This window comes from Excalfactoria chinensis, chromosome 11, assembly GCF_039878825.1.
Source record: "Excalfactoria chinensis isolate bCotChi1 chromosome 11, bCotChi1.hap2, whole genome shotgun sequence".
NCBI classification, from domain to species: Eukaryota; Metazoa; Chordata; class Aves; order Galliformes; family Phasianidae; genus Excalfactoria; species Excalfactoria chinensis.
In genome coordinates this window covers 15861570-15870531 of record NC_092835.1, presented here as the reverse complement: position 1 = coordinate 15870531, position 8962 = coordinate 15861570, and the positions used below count along the sequence as shown (strand labels likewise).

At 38.9% G+C, this 8962-nt stretch overlaps 1 long non-coding RNA gene across 1 annotated transcript in view; it reads left to right on the top strand.

Moving 5' to 3' along the window:
• Positions 1-8962, top strand: part of LOC140257410 (uncharacterized) — a 74288-nt gene that overhangs the window by 34125 nt on the left and 31201 nt on the right. The window contains exon 3 of the long non-coding RNA XR_011905009.1: positions 8760-8846. This is a non-coding gene — a long non-coding RNA (uncharacterized lncRNA). The remainder of the gene's footprint in view (positions 1-8759; positions 8847-8962) is intronic.

Genomic DNA, 8962 nt, shown 5'->3' with positions numbered 1-8962 from the left:
GGTCAACAGCAGTTAGTGGAAGCTGCCCACTCAGAGTGAGGTGCACGTTGGTTGCTGGTGGTTATGGAGAGGAGCAAGGGTGCTCATAGAAACAGAAACTGAACAGAGGGCAGAAAAATGGTGCCCAGAGTCACTGTGATCACTCATAGCCAACCATGATCCTGGGAATGAACAAGATGAAGCTTCCTTGCTTCACTCGGACATCCACTCCACGTTCTGAGCTAGGTGTTATTGCTTCCTGCTCAGGGAAAAGCTGCTGGGGTCTATTTGCAACAAGGGCACCACAGTCTGCTATAGAACTTTTTGCATTCCCTGGTGTGATGCTAAACTGAAATATGCCTGCCTTGAATGGTTTACATACTGATGTGATCAGTATCACAAACCAAGAAATCAGTGGGAGACATCAGAAACCTGTACATGTAGAATGTAGAAATGCAATGTAGGAAACTACTTTTCTTATGTAATTCAACCAGCTGCATGCATTATGAGGTAGAAAAATGAAGCTGTTCTTGCCTTGTTGACCAGTATTCAGCATTTGTAGCTGCTGCCAAAAGAGCCACCTAAAAGATGTACACGAAGAACAGACAAACAGCCTATTGACTGGAACTGAGAAAAATGCGGTGGGGTTGGGAATGGTGTGGCATTAACATGGAATGAGAAGGACACATCCTTCCTCCTGAAATAAGACGGAGGAAGAAAATGCAACGAATCACTCGAGGAAGCTAAAGCTGAGTCTAAATCTAGTATCGTGCTCTTCCTGGCAGCTGCCACACCTGTTATATTTGTGCTAAAGGAAGAGATGACAACATCCAATACAAGCAGAGGCCTTGGTCTGTCCCTCAGACAGGTGCTTAGTCACCACACAAGTGGTGACTTGAAATGACCTCCTACTAAAACAAACTACAGGGTGTGTAAGTATGACAGACTGTAATACTGGTTGCAACACTGATCCTGGTGTAGGAATTAAATGTTACAAAATGCAGTGCAAAACCTTAAGGAAAGGTAGAGCAGTATTTAAGGAAAGCTGATTTCAATCACTTGGTCCTTCTGTCCTTCTCTCATTGTTACGTTCAGTCCAAAGCACCAAAATGCACATGTCTAAGTAGTCAGGCCAGGATCGCCTGTGCTGTAATACGAGGTTCAAATAATGCCACTTGTCAAATCCTCTCTTACCCCTCTTGGCTTCCCCTGGGTTGCAGCAGAGGCAGTTTTTGAACAGATTTACTGTGCCCCGTAGGAATGCAGTTATTTTGGTTTGATTGTTTGTTTGTTTTGTCTTAGCTTTTTATTTCAACCTCTAAATACCTGCTGTATTTGTTTCTTCTTTTTGAAGTATCTTTATGAATACTTTTTTCTCCTACTGAGCTAACAGAAAGAGGAATGGAACCTATGACTTACTGTAACCTTGTTGCCATCATCCTATTGTCAGAGGGTAGCTTTTCTGCTGATAAGCCATTTCTGCCGTAAGCCTCTGAGAGCACAGGCCTTTTGATCTCGATCTGATCACCTCATTCCTCAGTGTTTAACAGCGTGTCATTCTTTAAGTCCTTGATTATCAAACATGTCGTGTTTGTGGCCCTTAGTTTATTAATTCTTCTCCTGGTAGCACACAGATATTTCTGTATTCAATTCAGACAAGTCTTGATACTCCTGTTATGAATCCCTGCACTCTTCTAACAGTTGGGAGTATCCTCACCTTTTCCCCTTATTTTTCTCCAGGAAAAGCCTGCTAAGCACGTAATTGCAATTCCTTCTGTGCAAGCCCTGGCTCTTCAGATAACAGTCTCTCAGTTGATGAATCAAGTGCTGTTACAATTGCTGCTTTTTTGTTTCTTCCTTTTGGAGGTCAGTACTATTAACACTGGAAAACAAAGCAAACAAAGCTCCTTGTCTTTATAAGGTTGTTTAAATACTAACAGCAAGTTTGTTTTCACACTGTATGCTGGTTCCTTTGACACTAAGAAATAAGAGGAACCAAGACCATCTGCAAAGCTCTGTAACGTTTCTTTCCAATTAGATGATGCTCTCTGCAAAGAAGTCAATGCAAGGTATTTCTGAGTAGAGAGTTCTCATAAGGGTAGTCCTCCTCTGTCTCTACAAAGAATGACATGATACCAGGATATTTACAGAGTAACAATTTGGGACCATGATCACGTACACTCACACAGCAGAATTCTACTTGTCATAATTGAAGGAAAATCAGGGCCAACTGCAGTGAAGGGCCAGCAAGCTTACTTTGCAAAAAGGTACAATACTATGCACTGCTTCCTTCACATGCCTCATATCAAAAGCTGTCTGGACATGAAAAGGAAAGTTGTAAAATTGAAACTACTTTTGAAAGCAGTAGCACACCTTTATCACCTTTATATGAGAAAAAATATATATTCCAAAGACCACTTCTTTTTTTGCCACCGTATTCTTTTTATGTGTATAATCAGTATTCAAAGTATTCTTTACTTCTTTCCAAACAAATAGCAGAATTAAACTAGATTAAGCACCAAAAAAGGAGAATATCAGTATAATTATCTTTATTTAAGACTCTTTGAGGGCTCAGACTGGCAGCTTGACAAAAATGGTGAATTGAATATGAGTCTGCAGACTAGTTATTTAAAATAAATGATCCTTTCCAGAAACCTCCTATTTACTTAAACACCTTTTATTTGACTGAACAGAATTCCCTGTTTGCCTCTGATCCTTAGCATTTAAGTAGTGTTTGTATTGGCTCAGATATCCCCAAGCGTGATTGCACTGTGCTAGACATGCTACTAGAAAAGCAACTTTATCCCAAAGATGCACGTTCATATCAAGTAAGGATAATGCAGAATTGGAGAAGGAATACACAAAAAAACGATTAACATAATAAAAATCTTCATTATCAACTGTCTGCAACTGGGGTGATTTTAAAAGAAAGATGTGAAGGTGACCACGATGTTGGCAGAGCTCTACAGTGTAGGCAGAGACCCCTGTCAGTACTTTCTTTGTTATTACTGTGTTTCGTTGACAAATTTATCAAGTTCAGAGTACGTTAACAAAGTCTTCACCATTCAGGACTTTCAGAAACATGCTGTTTTAACTTCTACTGCCTCACGAGATTTTACCAGCCACCCTAGTTTTTGTAGTTGAATTTGCAGCAGTAAAAACTACCCTGGGATGCAGAGTCTCACCTTAATGGAAATGAGAATAGTAGAATATGGACATTATCAAAAGTCTCACAGACAAAAGGGATGATTGAAGATTTAATTATATGCCTGTTATCAGAAAAAATAATCCTTTGGTGTGCTGCAGTGGTTTGCTTTAGTCATCTTCCTCATTACTGAATGTACAGACAACATCTGCTGCTCATTTCATTTTTTCCTGCAGACATTGCTGTAACATCCCTTCCTGAATTCCCCAATTGTTCTTTCTTTGGAAAATACTGTAATAAGATCTGTGATGTCTCTTTTCCCCTACACAACTAAACGTCGTAGACTAGCTCAGGTGTTCTGCTTTTTAAATAAGTTACATTCATTCTCACAAGTTTGAACTCATTCCTGAGTCCAGAAAGAAATCAAGAAGGAGAAGCCAGGCCTATGAACCAGGCATATACACTGGTATGATGGACTTAGGAAGATTGAAGTGGTACATTTTAGTAGTTTGCCACAAGTATGCAGATTCCATCAGATTCACTTTCAGGCACCACACATGTCCAAGCATCATTAGAAAATAAAGGTTTTCTTAAGGAGGTTGCAAAGATTTTTCTCCTAGTAATTTTTCTGTCTGTAGTGCGAAGATTTCTAGAGCTCCTTGGCACAACAGATTTACCCTCCTACATTGTTCTGCATTGGTAGGAATCCTGACTGTTGTTTAAACATGATTTTAGTTGAAAAAGAAGCACAAAAATTGCATTACACAACACTGATAGGCTCTTTCTTCACTATCTTTGAAGCAAGACAATTGTCTTTTTCCTGAAACAAATATCAGGTCTTAAAACTCAGCTCAGGAAGCCTCCCTCCTTCTCAAGCATAGTTTGAGGTTCAGATGAAGTCAGTCCTACTGGGACAATGTATTCTGGTTTCAGTGCAGGTTTGGCTGACCTGTAACAATTCTTACATGTTGCAGATGACCTCATTGGGGAACAGTCATAAACATTTTCTCAAGAGCTTGTAGAATGCACTGGAAGAAAGCTGCTGCTGTGGTTTTTAGTTTGCTGTTAAATAACTATTATATACATGCTATACATCTATGCTAGTCTGTATATGTTGCAATATGTTTAGCAACCCAGGTTTTTTTTAATAACATTTCTTCAGAGTGTAGCTACACCTAGAAGAATCCATAAATGTCCCTGAAATTCAGTTCAACTCTTTGCCCTTCTGCATTAAATCATCCAGAGGTGGGTTTTATTTCTCCTCTTACTGAAGAGCTGTTGTTTCCTTACCTTTAACAAACTTGTTTTGTTTTTTATCCATTGTTATACAAGTTAGCACACATTTTAGAATGCCATTCCCGACTAAATGCAACAGGTTTTAAACTCCAGCTCTATATGCAGTCACAGTAATCCCAGCACACTATGTGACATGCATTTGAACCAGGTCTGCAAAGCTACTTTCCCTTCCTTTTCTATTCCCGTGCTTCCTCAGCACTTCACATTCACTTCCATATTGTTCTTCATGCTGCTACTCATTAGCATCAGGATAGGAAACATAACTTGAGATAAGTTCCTCAACACACTTATGATGAGTTTGTTTACAGTGCAGAATGGGGCAGTGTAGGTGCAGAAGTGCAGGCTTATGTGCATATCAGTCTAGAACATCAGAGCTTAGCCTTCTGCCAAGGCAGGATTAATATATCTTGTCACTGTCATCTCTCCTGTCTTCAAACCTTTAATCTGTATAAAGGTGATCATATTACTCTTTCTAAAGCACATCAATTAGTGTTTGCAAGCGATCCATGTAATTGAGCTTTACAGTACATTGTGAGCACCCATTGGCTAACAAGCCTGCCATGATCCCAAGTTTTGAGCAGCCTGCTGTAAAATCAGCATAAAGTCATGCACAGATACTAATCAGGAAATGTTATAAACTATTTAAAACAAACTTTTAAGGCAAAAAGTGACAGAGAACTTTATTAATACATTCAGTAATCCAAGCCTATTATACTTGCCTTGCACTTGTAAGGATTTAGAGGCTTTCCAATCTAATCCTAGTATTTGGCCCAGTGTAGCAGGTACTCCTTGACAACAGTTCTACTCAAAAAATTACATGTAGAATAGAAACATTTTTAACTTGAACTACCCATTCCCTGTATTCACAGAGTTACAAGTATTGTTGATTTTTATTCCTGATGCTGAGAGATTCTCAGATGTCTCATAGCCATCACATTGGATTAAATACAATAAACAATTTGGTTTTTCATTCCCTGACAGCACCCAGAGATTACACTTCCTTGAAAAATGCTCCACATTTTCTGGGATCCAATGAATCTTCATAGATTATGATCATGAAGTGTGACTGACTTTACAGTTCAGTCCTTCAGTTACTGCATTCTTTGTTCTAGTCAAGACAGCTAAAGAAACTCTGAGATGCTGAATTGCAAAACCCCTGCTAAGTTAAAGAGAACTGCTAGGACGCGTGAGTAAGAAAGCCCAGAAGTGCTGGGACTTTGAAGTACTGGGATTTTTGCTTAAGATCTACTCAGAGTATCTGCTCCAGGTTGGAACACTGAAGAATTCTGAAATTGGAGGACAGTTATGTGTAGGAGGAATGTATGATAAAAGGTTGAAAATGTAATCTATGGTGTGATGAAAACTGAGTAGGTTGAACCCTCAGGGACAGCTTATGGCTTGCACAACTTCTAAGTTACAGCAATTTCCCAGCACATGTTGCATGAATGATAGGGTCTGACATTCTTTTACTGTGCAGAGAAACTTTCTGCTCTCGGAGGTAAAAAGCTAAGGAGTCTAACAAGACAGTATTAATCTGCAGGCAAGATACTTTACAGACAAATGGAGGAAGTGGAGAAAAGAAGCAGAAGTTCAACAGCTGCTATTGTAAGGCTGGCATGTCTTAAAAGACTGTGAGAATGACTAGAACACAGTGACGTTCTTATCAAAGAAGGCAAAAGAATTTCTGTTTGTTTGTTATGTGTCATGAGCCAAACAGCAGCATTTCAGGATTCTAGTTCATGTAATGAAAAGGCAAGGAGACCATTCTATTTCATAAGCAATTTCAGGTAGTGTTACACTTTGATTGATGTCCCATGTGATCTGGGAGTCGGGGAAGCTGCTGAGAAATACAGGGCTTCTGAAATTTGCTAACTCAAAGTTGCTTCTGAAAAGATAAAGCACTGATTCTACTAGATCCAGCTGATTACTGGCAGGAGTTATTCCATTTCTGGAAACACAAGAACTGAAAGTGGTGTCCATTGGTCACTTAGTAATTTACTGAGGGGCACATTGGTCTGTATCTAACTTCACTAAGGTTTCATTTACTCTTTTTCGGTGCCAAGTTGTGCAAACACTGAAGGATGGAAAAGCATCTGGCTGATCAATCATACTTTTTGAGAATTCAGTTTGTCCTATAGAATACAATTTGAGAGTTCTTCTTTAGTGAGTACTTAAAAACATACTGAAGAGAGGTTTTTTAACTGAGTTTTTAAGGGATGCTTTAAAGATATCTATTCTTTCATCTTAAATTTATCTTATGGCTCTTTGGGTATGAAACACATACTCCGGCTGAAAGATACATCTGTAAAATAGCCTTAGATATGGTGTAATATAGACTACCCATGTATTTTGTATTCTTTTAGTCCAGTTTATCACATTAAACATGAAAGAGGAGCAGAAAAACTGGCTACAGCTAAGAATTAAATAAAAAGAGATCCAAATTTTACTGAGGCACCTTAAATGACATTAAAGCAAACAATGTGAGTTGTTCAGATCTGAGTTTGGACTGGCAATTTGTAAAAATAAATGCCTGATCTGTTATGTTTTGCTTATACCACTTTCCCAGGAAAAAGATAAAAACACATCCAAATTATGCACAGGCACCGGCCTTCCCATCTCTCAGTCATGCTCAGTTAAAAAGTATTGCTTGATGATTCCTGTAACAACACAGTTCCCTTCTGGACTGAGGGACATAGACAACTGGGAATGATTAATCATGGGAAACTGGCCTAAGCAGCAGCACAGTGAGTAGCATTGCGTCACAGGCTGTGTGTCAGTGTGAAAATATCATTGTAAGAAAATTAAGTTCTGATAGACTTTTGAAGTCATTGTTCTAATCGTTCTGCTCCAACCACAGCTAGCATCAAAATTAGATTGGGACAGTTATCCTACTGGCCCTGCTAATCAAATGGCCAAGAACAATGATCCAAGACTATAAAATGACCCAATCTTACAACCTGCTATTGCACAAAGGCTTAACCTCTCACAGTTCTGACAGCAGCAGTTAGCATCAAAGTGGAAATGTAGGTTACGTTTATATAATAGAATGCTCTATATGCACAAACCTTGGAAGCCAAAGCACAGATATTTCATATCACAGTGCTGTTTTATCCTCAGATTAACATCATCTCTTCCCACTGATCTCTTCAGCATAGGAAAGGTTATTGCCACGAATGCACAGTTCTAATTATGAGCTTGAGTTTTACAGTGCTGTTCAGCACCTGAAACTTTACACAACTCCAACGGCAGACAATTTTAATAACTTTCCATATTTAATCTCCCTTTTTACGGGAAGAGGGGTCAGTGAACTACACTGTCAGGTTGTAAACTGCAAAGTGATACTTTAGAGCCATTTGTGGACATATTTAATAAAGGGGAGAACCTTTCCAAAGGCCGCCTTGACATTATGCTTTGAGAGAGCTGATGCAGTAGAATGATATTTAATGAATATGCTGTAAGTGGCTTGAGAAGCTTTAAATATTGTTGTTATGCCAGGTTTCAAATACGTTACTAGAACAGCACTCTGAAAAGTTTCTTATGGTATGGTCATTTAGCTAATGGTGTTTGACAGCTGGAAGTGAAGAAACCAAAGAATTCAAATTACAAGCTGAAGCAGCGATAGAAAAAGGGATACTGCTATCATGTGACATAAAAACACATTTTCTGCTGAAAGCAAGAAATATAGGAGCTTTCACATGGCAGATAAATTAGTCTCATGATTTCCTGTTAAAAGATACATTGTTCTGAGGGGATTTGAACTCTCCTGCTTGAACCTCATTCTGACATAGCTTGCAGACACAGTTTGGCTGCATTTGTGGGCTGCAAAGATGTATCAGTGAGCTGGAGAAAATGGTTCTCTCAGAGCTTATCTAGTCTTGTCTTGGGTATTTCCTCATTTTGGAAGGCTGCTGAGCTATACTGACTTCATTCTTTGCTCAGAGAAAATGACTGTTCTCAGATAACATAGGCTAGCAATTCTAACATTTTAAATTCTTTTTAAAAGTCTGTTTAAATTCTGTTTTTATATTCTTTAGGGGGCAGCTTCTTAATGTCTGCATAACCTTTTGTGGAATATAGTATTACATAATTATCAGTACTTCAGCCAATCTCCTAAGCTGTAGATGCAGCCTAACATTGTTCAGGTTCTGAATCTGACAGCTAGAACTTGGATAATATGGAAGCAATAGATCACATTACACAATGATAATAACAAATCACTAGTGCCTAAAGATGGCATATCTTACATGCTTTCCATACAATGTTATGTGTGTGTTCAGTAAAAGCTGTAACCGTACCCATGTGGCATCTCAGAATCAATCTTGACTACTTTTTATTTCAGAATAAGAATGCTTGGACAAGATCTTTCTGATCAGTGGCACAGCGGGACACACCAGCTTCTCTCTGGCCATGCAGAACAACATGCCAGGTATGCTAATTACTAAGTGACTGAGGGAGTTCACTGTTGCCCTACAAGTGTCTTTTGCATACCCAAGGGTGGCTGCTATAGAGCATGAGAGTAGCTTTGTGTTGTTCATGAGTATA